This window comes from Pararge aegeria, chromosome 3 (assembly GCF_905163445.1).
Source record: "Pararge aegeria chromosome 3, ilParAegt1.1, whole genome shotgun sequence".
Classification (NCBI taxonomy): Eukaryota; Metazoa; Arthropoda; class Insecta; order Lepidoptera; family Nymphalidae; genus Pararge; species Pararge aegeria.
Window position 1 is genome coordinate 17600694 of NC_053182.1, and position 23973 is coordinate 17624666.

General features: G+C 35.4%; 3 non-coding genes across 3 annotated transcripts; 1 reads left to right on the forward strand and 2 right to left on the reverse strand.

The window, feature by feature from the left end:
* Nucleotides 1-3890: 3890 nt before the first annotated feature.
* On the reverse strand, nt 3891-4009 carry LOC120637497. The gene has a single exon (XR_005659436.1). It is a non-coding gene; the product is annotated as a 5S ribosomal RNA (ribosomal RNA).
* Nucleotides 4010-4122: 113 nt separating this feature from the next.
* On the forward strand, nt 4123-4194 carry Trnaq-uug. The gene has a single exon. It is a non-coding gene; the product is annotated as a tRNA-Gln (tRNA).
* A 3646-nt stretch (nt 4195-7840) lies between these two features.
* Nucleotides 7841-7912, reverse strand: Trnaq-cug. The gene has a single exon. It is a non-coding gene; the product is annotated as a tRNA-Gln (tRNA).
* Between the last annotated feature and the right edge of the window lie 16061 nt (nt 7913-23973).

Consider the following 23973-nt stretch of genomic DNA (forward strand, 5'->3'; position numbering starts at 1 on the left):
TTATTTATATTTATCTACCCTTAAAACCACAGCGCACATCGTTGTGCGGGAGGTCGGCCAAAATAATATTGGTCGTCGTTTTTGAGTTGAAGTAAAAAGAAAATTTAGCAACTAATAAAATAATTATTGTTATATTACAGATAAATTGACTAAAATTTTGTATTGCTACGTGTATTACGGATGAATAACGAGTGATTTGTTACCAAGACCCCCAGCATTTACGAGTATTAGCAGTGCACACGTTCTGTTTTTTCAAATAACTCGCAACTGTTATTGTTGAAGCATTTAGCTCTGTGGCAACACGTTAAAGCTAGAAAATACAAATTATTTTATTATACCCTTATAATTTTAGCCTTGTGACCTTCACTAGTCTCTTGTAATACTTTTACACCCATTTAAATTTTTTATCTCTACCTTACTAATACCTTTCAACTAACTTTCAACTAACAACTTTCCTACTACAATTCCAACTATGTACCAGAGATTGGTTTAAAAATAAGCTTTTATATATATTTTATTCGAACTACGCAGATTTCAATGCCCTAACTTTTATAACATAGGACCCAGGTTGCCAAAGGAATTTGTAGATTATTATATTATAATCTTATATCTCCAACGACCAGGACGCGTTTGGAACCCTCGTAGCTTAAGTTTTAAGTTTACGAATGTGGTTATCGCCATCATCTCACTACCGTGTAATTCTTATGTACGCATCAAAAGTGCCACCTATGGGCCTACTTGAATAAAGATATTTTTGACTTTGACTTTGACTTTGACCAATTCCGTTCCTATAGTGATAGATTTAATCTTAAACTCTTTCTTAGTAGATACCTACAAGCTAAAAGCAAAAAACTAGATTTTTTAGTTTTTAATACTAACCATAAACATAAAATTACATAAACCCAGGTTGCTGAGATTTTTAATTTTTTTGCAATCCTTTGCTTGTCTTTGAAATACTCTTCGAATCAGTTCAGCTATTTTTGAGGTTAACAGAACGAACATTCTAAAAATTGTTTTCGTTTTAAATGGCGGCCGCTTGGCGTATTGGGCGGGATCGTGCTGACTGAGTCCTAGACTGTGGGAACGATTCCCGCAACTGGAAAATGTGAGTGTGATAAACATTTCAGTTTTTTCAGTGTCTTGGTGTCTATCTGTATATTGTTATAAGTATTTATGTAGGTATATTATTAATAAAACTATTATTCAGTCATCTTAGTACCCATAACACAACCTATTATGCTCACTTTGGGGCTAGATAGCGATGTGAGTTTATTTATAAGTATAATAAAGGGGAATGTACTTAAAGAGAGAAGCAAGAGAGGGTCATGGGCAGGTTTGAGAGCGCTTTACCGACCAAAACTTAGCTCGAAGATCGAATCTAGACTTTATTCTTCCATCAAGGGTTGTCTGGAGGGAGTCGCTCAAAGTTATATCGCCTTCTCCCAATATATTTTTCCCTGTTATTTCATCTTGTGTTTTCTCTGCAATTTGGGCAATACAGAATTCATCTATCCATCTAGACTAATTTTGGTAATTCATAACTGAAATCTATAAAATCATCTGTGATCTAGAAAGTAAATTCTTGTTTTTATTTCCACAAGAATATACTAACTTCAACTGCCTACTAATGCCATCTAGTAGCAGTTCATTGCAGTTAACACGATAGACTACCATTTTTTTTCTCATCTGGTGGTGTCTAGTACCATTCTTTACCATCAGAAATTAATAATCAAACTCACTGACCTAATATGAATAAGACTACGGATCGTAAGGTGATTTTATAGAACTCCTCCCAGTCGAAGCTGCATAAGGTGATGGATTATTAAAAGCAAAAATTATCCGTAATGCCATGGTGATAAATGATTCGAATTAAAATATTTTTTGTATTTATTATTAGTGTTTTTACCTACACTTGGAGGAATCATCAATTTTATAAATTGATAGGCCGCGATTGCCAGAGAGTCGGTGCCGAAATTTTTTTATGCATTTTTAATTTATAGAATTAAAATGTTTTAAATTTCTATACACGTATAGGTTAACTCGGGACACTTTTTTAGTAAATTTTTTTATGAGACGCGCCGTCAAAAGCATCAAACTAACTATCAGTGATCAAACTAATCCAAAATCATCAGATTGCAGATTGTATTTAGTAGTGCTATCTGTATCTACAGGGAAGAGTAGGTAGAAAAAGAATAGCACTACTAACATTGGGCGTAAATAGAAGTTAGTTCGATATTTAAAAAGATCAGGGTATTGGTTACCCTACTTGAAAGTTACATTGCAATTAAAACGGGGAAGTTTTCTGCACTGAGAACACTTAGGTATTGTTGCAATGACAAACGTGTCCTAGATATCGATATCACTGGTGCAGTGCTGTGACTATAAAGTGAGAGGTCCCGGGTACTATTCCCGGCTCAACTAGTTCAGGCGTAACGCAAGAATTGCAGTGCTGTTCCCGTATCGAATAGCTTTCTGAGAGGACAGCTATTCGATACGGGAAAGCTATTCGAAGCTATAACATTTCGACGCCTGATTGGTGTAGTGGGCAGAGACCGTGCTTTCTGAGTGTGGGTTAGATTCCCACAACTGGAAAATGTTTTTGTGACGAACATGAATGTTTTTCAGTTTCTAGGTGTATATCTATGTATATTATAAGTATTTATCTATATATATATATATATAAAAGAGAAAGTGTGTGGGTATGTTCCGTATAGGCTCCGAAACGGCTGGACCGATTTCAATGAAACTTTCAGGGAATCTCCGGATTGACCTGGCGAGTAATCCTGTAAAGTTTGTTGACGATCGGAGCACTCCTATTTTTGAACTGTTAAATATAGCTTTTATTTTCTATGATGATATTCTATTGTTGGGTGTACATGGGTGTAGATAATGATCTTCACCCGCTCGAGAAGAGAATAGAAGAGAATGAATACGGAGAGAAATAAATGATTTAATATATTATGAGACTTAAATTAAAAATTTAATGATGTAAGTTTATTGTTTAAATAAAATAAAGCAAAATCTAACTCGGCGAAGCGGGCTGGGTACGCTAGTTACTTATAAGTAGTCAACAGTCGTCTTAGTACCTATAACACAAGCTACGCTTATTTTGGGGCAAGATGGCGATGTGTGTACAAAAAAAATCCACTACACCTAAACTAATTAGGGGTATAGCTGATCTACTAAGTCTGAACCCCTAATGTGCTTCCAGGCGACATCGCACCGGTACGCTAAGTCGCTTTGCGGCACTAATTTGTCGGTAGGGTGGTAAATTCAGTCCACGGCCGAACAGGGCTTAACCAGACCAGAGATTACTCAAAAATTATATCATCTTTGATTAATTACAAGTTACCCCTTGAATGGAATCTCATCTTATGGTGAATGACACAGTATAAAATGATGGATATCATTGGGCTAACCTATTAAAGGTATGACAGTTCTATTTATATTTTGTATGTTACAACAATTCAACAATTCTGCAACATCGTTTCGGAAGGGTATGTCGCTTGTCAGCACTTTTTTGTCGTTAGTGGTAACTAGCCACGGCCAAAGCCTCCCAGAACAGACCAGACAAAATTCAGAAATTATAAATTCTCAAATTGTCTTTGCCGGGTATCGAATCCCGAACTTCCCACTTATGGAATAGCGTGGAAAAGATTGTAAATATAATCTTAAATTATTTTATTGCGTATATTAAATATCTACGTCCAGTGATAGTAACATATTATATCAATGCCTACCTCAATCACAGGTTTTTAAAAATCTTTCACGCAATCTTTTTCATACAATAATATTGTGCTACAGATTTGTGCTCAGCCACATATTGAATAGATACAAATCAGAAATTAAATCGAAATAATATTTTTAGGGAAATATAAAAAAACTATAAAAGCCAACATCACGCGGTGTTCCCAGGCGGTCACCCATCCAAGTACTGACCGCGCCCGATGTTGCTTAACTTCGGTGATCGGACGAGAACCGGTGTATTCAACATGGTATGGACGTTGGCAACTGTAATGCTGAAATTTAAAATAAGTTTACGTTCAAGAATATGCTGTATACATATCGGCTTTGAGAATAAAAATTAACACACAATTTCGCACTGATAGGCACGCCTAATCTGGTTCCATGGTGTAACGGTTAGCACTCTGGACTTTGAATCCAGCGATCCGAGTTCAAATCTCGGTGGAACCTGGCCTCTTTTTAAAATAAGAGGTTGTAGTTAAAACTTAGTTCATGAAATTTAGTAAATATGACCGGGTTCGTTTTATTTGGCAATTTTTAATTCAAAGAGTTTCTAGGGGTTCAGTATAAATTGCATTTTTTTATTAGGATATTTTCATTTTTACCGAAACCTAAAAATGTCCAAATTATAAAAATAATTTAGATAATATTATTGTTTTTTTATTTGTTCTTGAAATTTTCGTTGAGGTTTTTTTTCCTATCAAGAACATTTTATTATATGCTGCTAAGCAGATAACATTTAGTCATAAATATGGCTAAGATTAATATTTTTTTTTCGCTGTGCAAAACTACATAAATTATTTTTGACGGCCGATTGGCGCAGTAAGCAGCGACCCTGCTTTCTGAGTCCAAGGCCGTGGGTTCGATTCCCAACACTGGACAATGTTTGTGTGATGAACATTAATGTTTTTCAGTGTCTTGGTGTTTATCTATATATTATAAGTATTTATTTATATTATACATAAAATTATTCATCAGTTATCTTTAGTACCTATAACACAAGCTACGCTTACTTTGGGGACTAGATGGCGATGTGTGTATTGTCGTAGTATATTTATTTATTTACATTGATTTTTAATAGTTATATAAGCTAATTCTCCTAACCTCATTTAGCAGTATTCAGCTCCTTAAAGATAGGTATTACAGTCTTTTTTAGTAGATTACCTAATAGCTACATAACAGACACACCTGTTAAACTACACCTTAAAACATCGCCCAGACACGTCAAGTCCCGTTAACCCACTAAAGGCCTCGCCTCAGGCCTCTTGGGCCCCGTAGGTTTTAATGAAAAAGCATCAAATTTCATAATTGAGGAGACCGCGCCCCGCCCCTGTCTTCGGGGAGCCACAATTTATTAATCAGAAATAATAATTCACAGGTAATGCCCGCCTGTCGTATGAACCACGACTTGATAAGCATCGTGTCCGAGCGGAATCGGAAGGGTTAGGTCAGGTGCCACGACTTTTCTGCCGTGGTTAGTTAACTAACAATTTACTGTAAAATAGTTAACTTCGGTTTCCTATTATAAGATATGTACGTTCGGAATCTTAATATTCGTTTACGAGTATACAAACGATATAAATTAAAAGAAAATAACTAAACAGATTAAGTAACGTCGCTCGTTTAACAAATAACAATTCACAATAGGTAATGCTCGAGCATTACCTGTGAAAGTGGACGACCGAAAACGGAAGAGTGCCTAATTTTTGTGCTCTTCATCTAAATCTTGGTAATTATTGTTGATTCGACTTCCTTTAGTCTTTAGACTTAAAAATAATCGCTTGCCCAATCGGAAGCTAAATTATTTAAACAGACGTAAGATGTTAATATAAATTTGTGAAATCGGAAGATTGAACTTAGTGTTATTTAAAAATTGACCATGGGATAGTAATACACATCGATCGATCGATCGGTGTGTATCGATATGTCGATCGATCGATAGCAATCACATAATCTTAAATCAACTCCGATATGATGTAGGTGATATCTTCTAAACAAATGATTTGTTTGTTTTAATTCTTTATTGCCAAGTAAAAAATATACTTTTGCCTTATAATGACATTATGATTAGTTCATAAATTATAATAATTTACAGTAATAATAGTAATAATTATAAAGTTTTTTATTAGAGGCATATAAAACCATATATCAGTTTTTATATATGCATAAAACTTACATCTAACTGAAATAGTTAATAAACTTATTTCAGATGTAATAGGTTCTTATTTTATTTTCTGTTCCAGTCTCGATAAACAGACAACCAATAGTATTATATTGTTAGAGTTCCTAATCCAAAAACACGAGCTCTAACAATACAATAAAAGTCAGGCACTCCCGATTCGGCGCACATTGTCGAAGCGCTGCAATACCGCGGTAGGCTCATGAGTATTCGTAAAGCATCGTTGCATTGCACTCTTTTGGCAAAAAATGACTTTTTGAAAAAGTTTTCCAGAGCTGGCACGTGTAGAAGCACTGACAGTAGGCGTTAAATAAAGTAATTTTGACTTCTTTGCTACATTTACCAAATGTAATTCCCGCTTGTACGTTAACAACTTGATAAACAACGTGTCTGAGTATAATCTGAAAGGTTGCACCGGTGCCAAAAGTATTCTACTTTTTTATATTTAAATCAAAAAGAGAAACGTCCGATAAATCTATATCTGAAAAGTTTAGATGATAGTTTTGAGCACCGCTACTATCGCTTTAATCATCATATATAACATTTCACTGCTGGATTCAAGGCCTCTCCCTCTCTGGGAGGGTATGTCCATAATCACCATGCTGTTCAGATGGATTGGTGATCGCAGTAGATGGTAGAAGTAGCACGGAGGACGCTGCTGCCTGTTCCCTGTTATATTCCCTTAGTCGCCTGGTTAGTCCCCGCAGGAAGAGGAGCTGTATTCTGATCTACAGTAACCACACGGCATCGTTTAAATATTAGCTAAATCTTATATCTTTAAACGAGCAATTCTTGTATGTATATAAATATATATATATAATTGGAATCTTGGAATCGGCTCCAACGATTTTCATGAAATTTAATAAACAGGGGGCGATAAATCGATTTAGCTAGGATTCATTTATATTGGAATCTCGGGCAAAAAATATCCTTTTTGACAGATCCTAATGCGTCTATGCGTGAACGGTAAACGTTACGCCAAACGACGGAAGTATGTAGTAAGTAAATCGGAATTGTTGTTTTAAAGTTCTATAAAACAGTCCGTGACAACATACGAATATTTTTTTAAGTCGCTCATTCGCGGACTAAGTCACGCGGGTCCGCTAGTAATAAAATAAAAAGTTAAACACAGATTAACTTTCACATTGTCAATTTGACCCGGCCAACATAGATTTTAACCCGTAACACGCCACATTTCCCATGGCGACGACGCTGCCAGCGAAAGAGTTAGCATTTTTTAATTAAACTAATCAGTTAATACGTCAAGGCGCGCCTGTACATGCCTCCAAAATGTTTTATTATAACGAACTAATGGGCACCGCTTCAACTTTCAAGTTTTGCAGCCCTAGGGACTTGCGTGTACGTGTAGATGACATAAAAGGTTGTAAAACTGCTAAATTAGGTCATTTTGATATGATTTTACGAAGCTGCCTTGAATCGTGGGTTATCACTTATCAGTGGCCATAGGTCCTTTGGGAGAGGGGTACCGTAGCTCTGATAAGCTACCTCAAGTAGCTATTAAGTTTTATGAAGAATCTTTTTCAACAGTACTATGTCTTTGATTTGTGATTGGGTAAATAATTATATAAATTAAATTAATTATTTAAAAAAAAACTTCTTAAAGCTGTCTTAAAAAGCCGGTTTTCTGAGAAAGCCATAATGATAAAATAACAACTTATTCATTACTATTAGTATTTAAGATTCTTTCAACTTCTTCAAAGTTATGGAAAAAAAATCATCATGCTAGTAAAGGAAAACTTGGTGTTTGTACATACCTTCTTAAAAATGTATGCTCTTAATATTATTATAATTCATTTAATTGTAAAATAAAAAAGTATAAATATGTAGCAATGATTAACTTAGTAAGAAAAAACTAAAAATTAATAAAAAAAATATTTTTACATAAAGATAAAAAACAGGTTCCACCGAGATTTGAACTCGGATCGCTGGATTCAGAGTCCAGAGTGCTAACCGTTACACCATGGAACCGCCTATGAAAAGTATTCAAAATATGCGTTCTTAGGTAAAAGATGAAGATGTACCTCTACCTACCAACACCTATTTTTAAAAAGTAACTCCCAAAAATATCTCAATATTTATAATATAGACTTTATGTGTTGCCGTTTAACGAGTATGACGGCTTAAGAAAACGGCATGTCGTTCGGCATTTAGGGCCGATTTTCTGTGATTTGCGGTGGTGGCGATATGGCGGTGTCGAGTCGAGTTAACTTTCTTGTTATTAATGAGCTAGGTATTTGGCTCTGACCTCTAGGCATTTTGAGCGTGGAATCTGTATAAGAAGCCTAAATAGATACCTACTTGATATTATTATATATATATCAATGAAACTTCCCTAGTTTTTTGAAGATCAACATTTTTTATTCCTATTCCAATAACACCTGAACCAAATATAAACAATAAATGGTAATAGAACTGGAATTAAAACTGTATTAACAAGAGCAGAAATAGATAAGTACTTACAAATATGTCATTCTTAAACTTTATCACAATTTTTTCTATAATAACTCGAAACTTAGCCAACCCTCTTAGAGTGTGAATAACTGGAACAAACCTCCAAGAATACTCAATCGCATCAAATATGGCGGGCTGCTGTCAGATATAACCAAATAGGATGGACACATACACGAACTCCTTTACGTGAACGTCAAAAATGGAACGTAAATTTTTTCGGCAAAGTGGCGAAGAGTCCCGGGGCGCACGGTTTTATCCCTCATTGTAACTCGATAAGATATTTATTGGCGGGAAACATTTGAAAATGGAATGGCTCCTTGGCGGTTACTAGACGTCGCCATAACGCTCACGTCCGCTGGCATTCTACATTTTTATTTTGTCAATATTTAATGTGATGCCCAGAAAGATGGGGCGCGGTGCACATGACATGATAGAGATAGGATTTATTTATTTCAATATATGTATCTGTTTTATGGTTTCTACATGCTTTGTATAATACATAAAGATATTGGGCATCTACTATTGCCATGGCAGAGTATGTAAAATCTTCACCATCACCTCACTATCATGGACACATTTTTTATTGAGATGTGCATGATTTGACAATTGCATGCATCGTTATGATTAACCCATTACGAGGGATAAAATTAGGTAACGGAGAAGTTTACCCCTGTTTATATTATTTTGATATTACTTCCACCTGTGCTCCAATGCTCGGAGAGTTGATAAAGTTATGGGAGAAGACAACATTTGTCCATTTCCCAGGGAGAAAAAATTTTCCTGTCCATGCTAGCCGTGCAGGGAAACAAACCGTAATAAAGTCCTCCATATCTTCAGATAAATCTCCTAACGATATTGCGATGTGTAGCCAGTCACACCTGCGGGCATACATTTGTAAGCGGACGCTTAGCGACCGACATAAAATATTGTTTTTTACCAATACTAGAGCAGGGAGTTCTTACGTGTAACCCCCAAACTGGTGCATTGGTAATTGGTATGACAAATACTTAGTGAAGTTAATGTTGTTGTTGTTTTTTAATTTGTCCTTTTTAGGACAGGCTAAGATCATTTAACATTATTGGAGTTAAACCGTTCTTTAACTTTTTTTTTTAACTGTTTTAAAAGGCTAAGGTATATAAATTTTGGGGCGGTAAGAGAGCCTTAGCTTAGTTGGAAATCACTCAGACCGCGAATGCACAGATTAAATTATGAGTTTTCATATTTTATCATTAGGGACATATTATTCATCTAATGTATATCATAAATATCTCATATTCGGAAAGCAGATTCTAACGAGAAGAAGCTGGTGAGAAACTCAGCAACTACTTACCTAGGTTATGACAGAGCTAAGGTGTGTTCCTTAACTTTGCTTTGTCAAGAAAGTTTTAGCACAAGCCAGATGTATGTCAGACAGTTGATTATAACTGTTTTATGATTTATCCAAGACAGACGAAGTTCACTCTATCTTTTATAATTCCTTTATTATACTAAAAGTTAACCTTTGACTGCAATTTCACCTGGTGTCAAAGACCTGCAAGATAGTGACGGGCTAACCTGTTAGGAATATCGCATACCGTAAGGGTTTTAACGCGACATCGTACCGGAACGCTAAATCGCTTCGGTAGGTGATAACTAAAAAAAGATATAAGATTTAACTAAAAATCTCCTAACCACCTTCCTGAAAAAAAAGCAATTTTTTTTTTAATAGCGAGGTGCCAAGTCTTTCGTAAGAAGTTTAAAAATAAATAAACCATGCAAATCAGTCAAGGGTTGACACGTCGCGCGCCCCGGACAAGTATTTACGAGCAACAGTATGAAAAAACTTTTCAAACTACCCACTTTTCATTTCAAACGTAATCTACGACGACAAATGGTTCGGACCTGACTGCGTTTTGTTAGGGGCTTTTTTTTATATTCGTTCTCTTGTCATTTGTTTGGTTTTTTTTTCTGTCTCGAGTAAAACCTTTTTTCTTTGAGAAATCACTAACAAGGAAAGTTATTAAACTAGGATAGATTTTGAAACAAGGCAGTCAAGAATTTTTATGATTACATCCTATCTTATCGTCACGTACAAAGCGCTTTTTTCCCCTTTTCGGTTTTTTTCGAATGGTAGCAATATTGCATTGCATTGGCCAAAAAAAAATATATGTTCAGGATGGACAAAATTAACTTCAAAGAAGTTTTGGTAAGAGTTGAAAAAGGCCAGAACCACCATTATGTACTTGTACATTATTGAAAAAAAATGTGTGCAATAACTACGCCAATGTCGGTGATCTGTGAAAGCTGAAGAAAATCCAATTTTAATTTTGACACTATTAAATACCTTGCATATTTTTGCATCTCCTTTTTGAGTTAGTTTCTAAACTAAAACAACCAAAAAAAGAACAGTAACTAAGTACATGGTATGCGAAAACAAATAATTGTTCAGTGACATTGACAATGTCATTTAAAACGACAAATGTCAGTATTAAAGATAATATCATAATGATTTGTTATATATGTAACACCTTACCGACTCGTATACCGCGTGGTATGCGGTATGGTATGTATATCATCTATATCTGATCTAAATACTAATTCTACTTATAGAATGGGAAAACGAATATTCCCCAAAATGTGATGTTCATTTCGATACAGTTATATCCTGTACTCAACATAATATAGGTACAATAACCTACCCCATTCACAATCAAACCCCAAAGCAACCCTTTAGTAGTAATACCTCAGAACGATTTGTTCAGCCGTCGACGGCGACACCATATTACCGGGAAGACTGATGGTCCGACGACGCGGTCTTTTAATAAAATGTTTACTAGCTAGGACGGTAGTGTAGTTTTATACCTACTAAATGGTTTCGAAATAATAATAATTACAGCTTAGATTGCTGCAATTTATTTAAAATATAAGCACTTTTCAAACGTCAAGTCTGTCTGTTGGTAGTGACTCTACCACCGGTTGGGAAGGCAGATTCTACCGAAAAGAAGGCAAGAAACTCGGCAGTTTCTCTTTTCAACGTCATCATTTTTACAGTAATTATTCTGTCTTCGGATATGAAAGCGGAGCTGTGTGCTTCCAAGCAACCTTGTCTTTTAGAAAATCATCAATCAATTTTAAGTATTTTAAATTCAAAGTCCAGAGTGCTGACCGCTAAATGATGGAATCTTTGATTATAATTACAGCTAATATTATTATTATTTATTTTCTCAGGAAGCTAAGAGTATAATGTATACTCTGTGACTTCAGCATCTCTAAGGTCACATTAACTTTGACCATTATTTCACCGATCATTCTCAAAAGCGTGTCTCCTCCATACCACGTGACATTGGCGAAGTAAATCGTACCCAATTGGTACAAACGCAAGCCATAAAAAAAAAAAAAAAAAAAAAAAACTTTGACCATGCGAGCGCTTTCAGCAACGCGTTGCTACCTAGCATTATTGATCTGAGTTCTTAAAATTGTCTATAATTTGCTATATTTAATTAACATAGTCGTGATGCCCTGTCAGTGCGTAGCAATAAAATAAGTTTCACTCCTTATAATGAATACAATTTACACGATATCTGTCCCAGGATTAGTATCCAGTATATTGGTGTTAGTAAAACATATTTGAATGTCTTATAAATTTTCGATTTCATGTGAATATATATAGTCACTATTTAAAGATAGTCAAGTTAATAAGTCAATTTAATAATACATAAATGCTCATGTCAATTGGTGAGTAACTAAATTATGTTAAAGATTATATGTTATAAATTATGATATGTCATGAAAATTAATGGAATTAATAAGAAAAGAAATCCTGGGATCACGTATATCCGCGTACTTGAAAATCAGTACCATGATTTTATACATATATTTTGTAGGTTATCAAGTCACAATATATGCGGATAGCGTTTATAGTAGGTTTGATATGATGATGATGAAAAATTTTGATAAACCAACAATTTTAATTTTATACTGAACAAGGAAGGTTTTGTGTCGGGCGCTTGTGATTTTTGGTGCTTTTATTTATTTATTTATAAAGGACAACCAAATGTTCAACTATTTACAGGTTATCACAGCATGCATTAAAATGTAAAAAAGTCATTCTTATAAATTATTTACAATTAATTATTAGTCAGTTAATATAAACCTTTAAAAGTATAAATATTTAAAGCTAAATTTCAATAAAAAATTTAACTTAATCAATATTTTATTACTATATATGCAGTGCAGTTTACTAGGCTACACAAAATTGCAAATTCATTCAAGGGCATTTCTATACCTATTATTTTATAGCAAGATTACCAAATGAAATCTTGGAGATGTCTCTCAATAAGTTCAAAGTTTATATAAAACGTAAGCTTACACAAAAATCCTATTATAATATTAAGGATTACCTAAACGATAAAAAAGCTTGGGTGTGAATTGCTCTAGCTTTATAGCTTAATATAAATAAACTGTGAGATGGTGATAACAAAAAGAAATACCCGGCTATGTTTGTTGTGGGCTCTTCTTAGACCAGGGAGCGTTTGGAACCCTCGTAGCTTTAGGTTGGCGAACGCAGTTATCACCATCCCCTTACAATTATGTAAACATATAAGTATGTATGAACGCTTTATAAGTGCCTGCGATAGGCCTACATGAATAAAGACATTATGAATTTGAATTTGAATTATTTAATTAATCCAATTTGGACAACTCGCGTAGCTGAAGTTGCAATGGGCGGGCACAAAGCTAGGGAACCGATAGATGTTGGGGTAGAAGGTGCTAGAATGGTGACCGGTAAGCTCCGCGTTGGTACCCCGACGAGTTGGACAGTTGACACCAAACGAGTAGCAGGAAGCCGCTGGGCTAAAGTGGCATAAGAACGTGGTAATTGGAATTCCCTACAGAAAACCTATGTCTAGCAACCGGTCGTCCATTGGTTGATATGATAATAAGAAATTGTAAAAGAACAGTTGAATAAACATACACACACACAAACATTCGCACACGTACGCATACACGTACACGTACTTTATAAAATTGTAAGTTGTATTGTTTTAGTTAGTTGTAATACTTTAATTTTCTTTGTTTTATTCGCTTTGTACTTAAGCAAAGCCGGAGGTGGGCGTTAATAGCGGTACCACAGTTTTTAACTAATACAGTTGTTACCGTATTTACCGTAAAGACTAATGTATCGTAAAATAATAATTATTATTTTACGATACAATGCAATGGTTGTATCATACAATTATACTTGTGATCACTGACGTAATATGTTTGCGATATATTAGGTATATCGATGCACTGTGACGTCAGAATCACAAGGATGTTATTTGACACTTAAATATGTGCCCGCTTGTCACCCCTATAAATTAAATACATAAAAACGGATTATTCACCAAACAGTACTTTATCAAACAGTGTAAGTTTTTATTCACGTAAAATAACGTCACGTCCACGTCGTCAAGTAAATCTGTTTTATATAGAGGACCAAACGTCAATGTTTCACAACTCCATACAAATTTGACAGATTAACGTTACAACAAAGTTATTTTTAATCGCTTGATAAGTTACTAGGGACTCGGTAAGTTTACACAGAGGATGTGGCGTGCATTTAATTCAGGATAGGCATAAAGAAAACATATTGTGTAAAATGTAAAAATTCGCTTCCGATACGATTTTTTTTTTTTGGTTTGACTGTGCTTTTATGCATGTATGAAGTGCATATCACATCACAAAGGTATAGGTGTCGGACTACGATTCTCGAATAGAGTAGTCATAATCTTCTATCTATCTATATATATAAAAGAGTAAGTGTGTGGGTATGTTCCGTATAGGCTCTGAAACGGCTGGACCTATTTCAATGAAACTTTCAGGGAATCTCCGGATTGATCTAGCAAGTAATCCTGTAAAGTTTGGTGACGATCGGAGCACTCCTAATTTTGAACTGTCAAACTGTTAAATACAGCTTTTATTTACCATGATAACATTCTATTGTTGGGTGTACATGGATAATGATCTTCACCCGCTCGAGAAGAGAATAGAAGAGAATGAATACGGAGAGAAATAAATGATTTTATATATTATGAGACTTCAATTAAAAATTTAATGATGTAAGTTTAATGTTTAAATAAAATACAGCAAAATCTAGCCCGGCGACGTGGGCTGGATACGCTAGTATGACATAAAGTGTAGATATTTATGTATACAGTGTAATATGGAATGTGTGAATTTTGAAAAACTAGGTTTTGATTACATATGAGTACGTACGTACCTATAATAAATTATAAGCCTTGCGATTCGATGTATGGACTACGGGAGAAATTAAATCTTGCTTCAATATGCGTTAATATTTTTAAAGGTTAGGCGGTGCCTTTATGCATTTATGAAACGTGCAACTAGGTTTGCCGTGTGGGTAGACTGCGAGTAGATTTTAAGCCATGCGAAAGTAGTAAAACCTCAATCTACATATCGATGTATGGCCCTCGGGGGAAATTTGGTATCAATATAGCATTTCCCGCTGTCACTCCGCAAGATGAAGCCTTCGCATCCAATACATCGGTCGAAATCTTAATCCAATACGTTGCGACAGCGAATGATTTATACTGGGAAGCGGTGGCCGATGCGGAGCGCTAAAATACCTCATCCTATCCATCCATCCTTGCTTGTCCTTATGTTTTACATGTTTAGAATCCCATAATATTGGTTCCATTTGATAGTACTCCAGAAATTGTAATTCACGTTCATTAGACCACATGGCGAAGCCCGTCTTAACGCGAACACAGTCGGCGATAAACTAACTGAACAAGTGTGTACATGCTCGCTCTCGTTTTCCTCGCGAGACTCAACGAGACCCTTTGACTCGGGCGCAAAAAACCGACCAGTGACCGAGAACAACCGAGGCGAGACACGAGAGAGCGAGACAAGACGAATGCACCGTGTACATACTCGTTCTCGGCCTGTCTTGGTGTGTCTCGGCGAGTGTGTACAGCTGGCATTAAAGCCGTTTGTTTGTTTGGAAACTTTTTTGGACAACACAAATCACCAATAATTGATAGAAGTAGGCGTTCCTTTGCGGAATTCCATGATGTCGACGGGCCCTTCGTACGATCCCCTAGGTGGTAGATCCGTGATTTGCATTTTTTGTTACCATGACCTTTAGGTAGCCCTATACTATCGTTTAGTTAAGTAAAAATAAAACTAAGTTGCCAAATTGAATTTTAAATCCACACACGAAATTTCCCATAAACAACTGTAGTGGTAATTCAGTAATTTTAAGTTTGATAATATCAGACGTATCTCCGCGCTTCAACCCCGCAACTGGCACTTGCGGGACATGACGGTGATTTTGGACCGCTTTCAGCTCTCACAAGATAGAAAAATGAATGTTAAAATGCAAAATGTAAATTGTTGATGTTGGAAAAGAGCAACTGCTGAGTTTCTTGCCGGCTTCTTCTCGGTAGAATCTGCCTTCCGAACCGGTGGTAGAATCACTACAAACAGACAGACTTGACGTTTCAAAAGTGCTTATATTAGGCCTAATTGAAATAAATGAATTTTGAATGACGGTCATGCCGATATGAGTACAAAAAAAACAGTTTTCCCGTCGAAACTCATACAGGTAAGTGAATTTTGATACAGTTTATTTAAAAATAACTTCACTTAAGTGTATAGTTACTTTTTTGTTTTTTTAAAAAGGTAAATACTTTTCAGATTTTCAGTTTTTATACGAAGTAACTAATTTTTCAACATTCCGACGTAATTGTCTGTATTTGATAGTTATGTTATTTTACATCGGAAAATTGAGAAGTAAGGTAAAGTAAAGTGGTTAAAAAGGGACTTTACATTGGAAAATATTTTTTTTCCGATTTCATTTCTATCTACTACTTACGGAATTTTATCTGAATGGATATATACCATGAGAAAACAGATACTTGGCAGAAAATTTGGGAGTTTGAGTATCGAGCTTGTGTTTTTAAAAATACCTGCATGCTGGCGTGAACAAACGCGGAAATGTGATTTTTGTAACTTTTTGCGAATCGTTCTACCAGGAGTGCAGAAATGGAAAGAGATTGCGCTGTTAAAAGAACGTCTTATCCTTTAACTGATGTGGAATATATGAATAATTTATCTTTAATGCTGCTGATATTGAAATTAAATACTCGCAGCACAAAGATTAGAGACATGCCTGCTCAGCTGTTTTGATAGAATACTTGGCAGAAAATTTTAGAGTTTGACTTTCGAGCTTATGTTTTTAAAAATGTCTGCATGCTGGTGTGAAATCGTGCAGTCCAACTAAAAGCTCTCTCTTTGGCTTGCCGATACAATAACCTGTGTTGGCTACAGCTTTTTATTTTAGCAAGGGCTCCCCATTGCAATAGCTTGTGATGAGAGAGGACGTCATTATAATCATCCTAAAGTCAAGAATGATGATGTAAAATTATTTGCCCCAGTGAAGTCACACTATACTCGGAAAGAATCCCCTAAATTATAATTATATAGTGAATTGCCCTACAATGAGTATACCTACTCATTGTAGGGCAATTCGAACAAGACGAAGACATATTCGAACAAGGCTAAATTGTTGAGGCAGTACATCGACATTGACGATGATAATTTAAACACTGAGTTTCATAGGCCCAAGAAGGATCAATGCAACGTATGCATTGATCTTCCTTGGGACATCAAGATGTTAAGAAGTGTTTCTTGAACAAGTGCAGAATAAGGTCATGGCCCGAAGCCTTAAATATGCAGATAAACTTTAAACGATGAACAATTTTTTTTTAATTTTATCGTTCCTACCCGATACTTTATAACGTCGGTTTCTGTGAGAAATTTCTCAACCTATACTCTTGTGGTACATTTTAATATGCACATACAATTTCATATATGGCAATTACGACTCAGCTTAATTAATTTTGATACTATCACGTAAAAGTCAATAAGTACCTCTTAAGCTATATGCAATATAAATATTTGCCATGTAAAAGGAAATTAGTGACGAATAATACACCAAGAGTAATTTTTATTATCTATAATTTAAAGCGCTCTCCTGTATTATTTGTCATATGTAGTAAGGGGAATTTACGTAGGGATCGTCGATATATTATGAAAATTAAGCTTAATTTGCGATACTCCGCGGAAAGCAGGAGAATCTGTATGGTGTAATTTGTAATTTCTTTAATCCTTATACTCCACACATAACAGATCTTCGGCAAAGTACGCTCAACGCACGTTTCGCTCCAAAACCGGAGTTGTTAACTTTACAATAAATAATTGTTAAAGTCTTCATCGTAAAGTCAACGTGGTGGACAGAGGGGCTGGTAAAATAGCAGTGGCAAAGAGGACGTTGCTGCCACTGTCCATTATATTCTCTAAGTCCGGTACTTCCCCGGACGAACTCTGCCCCAAAAAGCTCTACTACTGCTAACAACATACTATTTACTGTGTTACAGTACAAAATACAGTTGTAATAATTAATAATTGTCTTTATTGTGTCTCATTTACAATGGATTCTTATAATCTAAGGAACGGTATCAACTGTGTTAGTTAGAAACTGTGTTACAGCTATTAACGCCCACCTCCGGGTTTGCTTAAATACAAAAAGACTAAAACAAAGAAAAATTAAAATATTACAACTAAAACAATACAATTTACAATTTTATAATGTACGTGTTCGTGTATGCGTATGTGTGCGACAGTGCGTTTGTGTATGTGTGTGTGTGTATGCGTGCGTGTGTTAGTGTGTGTGTGTATACGTGCGTGTGTGTGTGTGTGTGTGTATGAGTGTTCGTGCGTGTATGTACGTGTGAGGGTTCCGTGGTTTTGAGTATGTTTTGCAAGCAAGATCTGCAAAGTTAGTGCCTTTAATTTGAAGTGACGATAGTTTCCGTATCAGTATAGGACAGCGTCTTAAGCCACTTGGTAGTATAGTATTTACAATTTCTGTGATTCATCGGGTATATTTTTAAGAAGTGATTTATTTTGTTGTACAATATTGGACTAGCATAATAGAAATGCCTTCTCGCAAGTTTGGTTCTACAGGGTTTGATCTGGCAAACTTTGTCCGACCTTCTTTTATTTAGAAGTGTGTCAGGAACAAAATGTAATAGTTTATGCTTTCGTATGATAACTTGGAGAATGTACATTTGTCTGACCGCTAAGACATCACATTTTTCATATAACTCACGCGATGGAAAAAGGGTTGGCTTCCCAAGCATTACTTTTAGGATCGCTCTTTGAGCTCGTTCTAGCCGTAAAAGTAGTGTTTTTCCGCAGCTTCCCCAAATAGTGATGCAATAAGTTAATATCGACTGTACAATAGCAAAGTACAAAGTTTTTAAGGTGTTCATGTCGAGTATAGGTTTTAAGTTTTTAAGTATGTATATCATTTTCCTACTTTGTCCAATTAGTTTATTAACATGGGGATCCCATGACAGTGTGTTGTTATCCCACTAAGGGAATATAAAGAAAACCGGACAGCGTGCTCTGTGCTACTACTAGCATCTATGTACTGCAACCGCAAACCCAATTGTGGGCAAACACCCCGTTTGGAAGAGGACTTTCATCCAGCAAAGGCTTTTGACTTGTAAGGATACTACTTGTAAGTACTGTATCCCCACCATCCTACTAATGGTTTAAATTCGTATATTGATGCGTGAAAGAACGAGCCCTGTCACAATTATATCTACTAAAGGCCACCTTTAGCAATAAGGCCGCTTTTGTTAATTCTTTATTTTATGTATATTTTGATGTTTGTGTGCAATAAAGTATCTTTTCTTCTTCTTCTACTGTTTAATTTTTAAGGTGGTTTATATGATTGGAGTTATATATAATTTTTACCTCGCGTTTCTGTTAGCGTTTCTTCAGTAGCGACGGCAACGTGTGACTGCTGAACATCAGCGCTTAGGTTTTATTAAAAATCTGCAGCATTATGCTGAGACGCGACCATTTTATAGGCGTTGGTGCAATTGCCAAACACGTTTTATTTCTATAATAATAATAATAAAGTTTTTTATTAGAGGCATATAAACCCATATATCAGCTTATATATACAAAGAAATCTATAATTAAATGTATACATTAAAACTTACGTCTAACTGAAATAGTTAATAAACTTATTTCAGATGTCATAGGTTCTTATTTTATTTTTTGTTCCAGTCTCGATGAACAGACAGCCAATAGTCTGAAATTGGACTCGGCATACTCTCACAAACGACCCTAAGTATTCCATTGTTAGAGTTCCTAATCCTTTCCCAAAATGATGCTACACGAGCTCTTACAATGCAATAAAAGTCAGGCACTCCCGATTCGGCGAACATTTCACCTTCTCCCTCTTTTATTTGTGTTTTATTTTGCAATAAGTATATATATTTTTTTAATTCTAAAATTGCCACCAATGCAGCATTTTAGCGGCCCACTCGTGTAATTCACTACGCGGTGTACACACCTGCGCGCAATCACATAATCATCGCTGAAAGGGATTTTTTTGTCGCTACCAAACAATTTTCGACATCGGTGATCGATATTGACGGTAGATGGTACGTCGCGATGATGAATGAAGTATTTATGGCCGTTTTCACAAACAACGAACTAAGCAATGCCTAAATAAGTAACACCTAATCTAGGGCGATTCCAGGGGCCTGCATATAGGGTATGCACAGGATATGCAGATGATATAAAATGAAGAAAATCTTCAGTACTAGGATAGGCTTTTTATCACTCTTACATGACTTTTATAACTGAATGAATGTGAATAATGAATGTCGGCCGATTGGCGCAGTTTGCAGCGACCCTGCTTTCTGAGTCCAAGGCCGTGGGTTCGATTCCCACAACTGGAAAATTTTTGAGTGATGAGCATGAATGTTTTTCAGTGCCTTGGTGTTTTTTTATAAATAAATAAATATACTATATTCATCAGTCGTCTTAGTACCCATAAAACAAGCTACGCTTTCTTTGGGGCTAGATGGCGATGTGTGTATTGTCGTAGTATATTTATTTAGTATTTATGAATGAATGAATGAATATTCTTTTATTGGACACCACAAAAAGTAGATAGAAAAAAAAAAGAAAAGTATAACAAAACAACGTATACAATTTGGCGGCCTTATCGCTTCATAGCGATTTCTTCCAGGCAAACGAAGATTTATTGGCGTAGATAAAAAACAGGTACAGAAAATAGTTAGGTAGTGCATATATACATATACCCATAAAATAAATATTTCATTACTTAAATATATACATATAATATAATATAATATATATTAAAAAAAAATTGTAACTAAAGACAAATAAATAAATCATATACAATGCCTATCCTTAACTCTTATAATGCATATACTAAAGTTTTTAAAAACCCGTACTGGAAATTTTCTTCATTTTATATAATTTACATACCCTGTGCGTACCCTCTATGCACGGCACTGGGAGAATCCTAGGTATAGATCAACCGTTCCACAATAGTTATCACCTATTTCTGTCATCAAATAATAATAATCTCTTTTTACATGAATCTGACATAAATAACACTTTAAATAATTTAATAAACTGGCTTGACATGAATAATTTACAAATAAACTTAACTAAAACACAATACTTACAATTCTACAATAAGTCCCACGCTATTCGATTTAGGCGATTCCTAGGATTAGTAAAAACGGGCTTTACTTAGGTATGTAGGTACTCAAGGATAGGAAGGTGATAAAAAAAACAAAAATAAGCAAGCGTTACTTATGAAATTCCATAATGTACAATAAACTTAATTTGCTTAACTATGCGAAAAGCAATACGAATCCGTACGGTGCAATTTATAATATTATTAATTTCTCTTTTTTTTATTCAACTTGACTGCAATCTCACCTGATGGTAATGAATGATTCAGTCTATGACGGTAGCGGGCTAACCTGTTAGGGAGTATGCCATATTTATACCATACCCCTAACCTAATCGGTTTTTACGCGACATCGTACCGGAACGCTAAATCGTTTAGCGGTACATCTTTGTCGGTAGAGTGGTAACTTGCCACGGCAGATGCCTCCTACCTAGCCAGACCAGTGAAAATACAGAAATTATAATTTCCGAAAATGCCGGGAATCGAACTCGGACGCTCCAGCTTTAAGCCAAAGCGCTCACCGCTACGTCAGAGAGGTCTTCTTAATCATAAATAATTGTTCATTGTACAGTCAACATCTCCTGAGGATGCTCCGGTGTCGGAGCGACACGTGCGTAGAGAGTACACTGCTGAAGATTGTCTGGTTTGCAGCATTTAATCCGCGTTCTATATTTGAAATATCTCAGCGACTGTAGAGTTCAATTAATTGAGTGCGCGTTATTAATGGTGCGCTGGTTGCGATTAAACTCAACCTCCCACAATCCGCGGGCCCGGTTTCACGGCAACCGCTTAACTTTGGTAAACAAACTAATCAAATTGGAGAGTTGGAACTTTAACAAAACCCACGTCGAAAGCAAACTTAGGAGGCGCCTCCTTGCGTATATGTATTTTGAAGTAAAAAAGTTTGTGGCACATAACTCACAAAGAATAAAACGAGTCATTCAATTTGAATATTCATTCAATTATGAATATTATTTAAATCAAATTTAGGGCTTGATGCCTTAATTTGTAACGTTACCTACTTAAAATGCAAAAGTAGAAAGACGACGTTGAAAAAATGAGACAGTGGAGTGAGAAGTGAGAAAAAGTGTCAAATTAGACAGAATATATTTCCTGCTTAGTTTGTAACATTATAATGTCAGGTAATGAATCAGTACCCTTTTTAGCAGAGCTATGTATTTAATCAAATGATTGTCACTTAATAATCAAAACGGTAGCTCTAGGTAGTTAGAAGTAATTAATCCGCCGAGCCCGGCAACATCGGGCTCCGGGGAAAGGCACGCACTAATTACCGACAACAATTCGATGCAATAAATCACGCCCATAATATAACAGCGCAGCGTCGCACTGGAATGCACGCCCCAAATCCAGCACAGTATTTGAATTTCGAACGCTCCGTAAACCGTAATTCGAATTCGGTGGTAGCTGTCTCCGGTCTTTTATTATTGACCATAGACTATGTTGGGTTTTTATAATCTTTCTGGACAAAGATCATGAATTATACAGCAATTCATTGAAGTTCTATAAGCACGTATAAACTTCAAAGTGTACAGAACTATTTTTGTTCTATAAATATTTATGTGAGTATTACTGGAATCTAACGTTATTGTCGAATAAAAGTAGAGACTAGACCTTGATTCCTAAATAGAAAACCTATTTTTCTGTGTATTTTTCTATTTTTGTAATTGTCTGTATAAGATTAAGTAGTTGGCATGTTGGTTCATTAAAAGTAAACGATAAATTAGAATGCTCTCTTCGGGGTTGAGATGAACCGACAGGCAAAGTTAATTTCAGGCAGGAAAACTAGGAAATCTGGCTTCGGTGAATCAATAAGGCTAGAACTACATAATCATAATAAGATACAAATAAATCACTGGCTTTATAGGTAGGTATACATAAAAGCGGAGCGGACTGGATAGCAAATTCCAAATCGAGCAAACAATTTAAATTTCGAACGCTTCGCTGCATTATTCGATTTTGGTAGCTCCAAACCACCTCCATCAGTTCAGAAATAATCGTGTGTTCGTAGTTTTTTTCTTCAAAAGTCCGAAATGTGTATAATTAAATAAATAGGAAATCATCATCATCTCCACAGGTCTCCTCTCAGAATGAGATGGATATCTCATTGAGAACTGTAATCCGGTGTATTGTTGGACTCCACACACCTTTTAGTATATAATGGAGAACTTTCAGGCATGCAGGTTTCCTTACAATTATTTTTCTTCAACGATGAATGTATAAGCAAGTGGTATTTTAATTGCTTAGAACGCCGATAACTTAAAAAAGTTAGATGACGATGAAAGATTGGGCCCCTCGAAAGTTTAGCCGAAATCCTAACTAGGCTATAACCGTTGTAATTCTCAATCTGGAATAATTCACCAGGTAAGTAGCCAATTTTTTTTTAAATTGGGAATAGAACTCTAATAAAAGCGTATTATACCAGCAACAAATCAATCCTACAAATGCAGCGGGAACCGGAAACTTTGCTCCTAAATCTTCGTTACTTAGAGATGACTTCAAGCACGCAAAGGAGTTTCATCTAATTGTACCTACCTATAGTGATGTGAAGATTTATGTTAGAAAAACCATACTTATGTATTGGAAACGGTTTTAATTTTTTGGTAAATTTTGGTTATTAAAGGTTCAAATAATATGCATTATTTTACCGTTTATTTAATTATTTAAGTTGACCGGTCATATGTACAAAATAAAGTTTTATGTTTTATTATGTTGTTTTAAAGATAATTTTATTTTAAGAAGAAACACTTATTGCACGTATAACATACAGGAAAAGAAACAGTATGGAGTATACAGTACACAATATAGACATGCAAAGGCGGTCTTATTGCTGCAAGCAATCTCTTACAGGCAAACTTTGTAGATAGGACTTACGGAGAACGGGATAGGGATATTTTATTTTATTTATTAGGGACAACAGACAAAAATAACAAAAAAGATAGCTAAAAATAAAATAGCATTAGCACAAGATCCACATCATTGT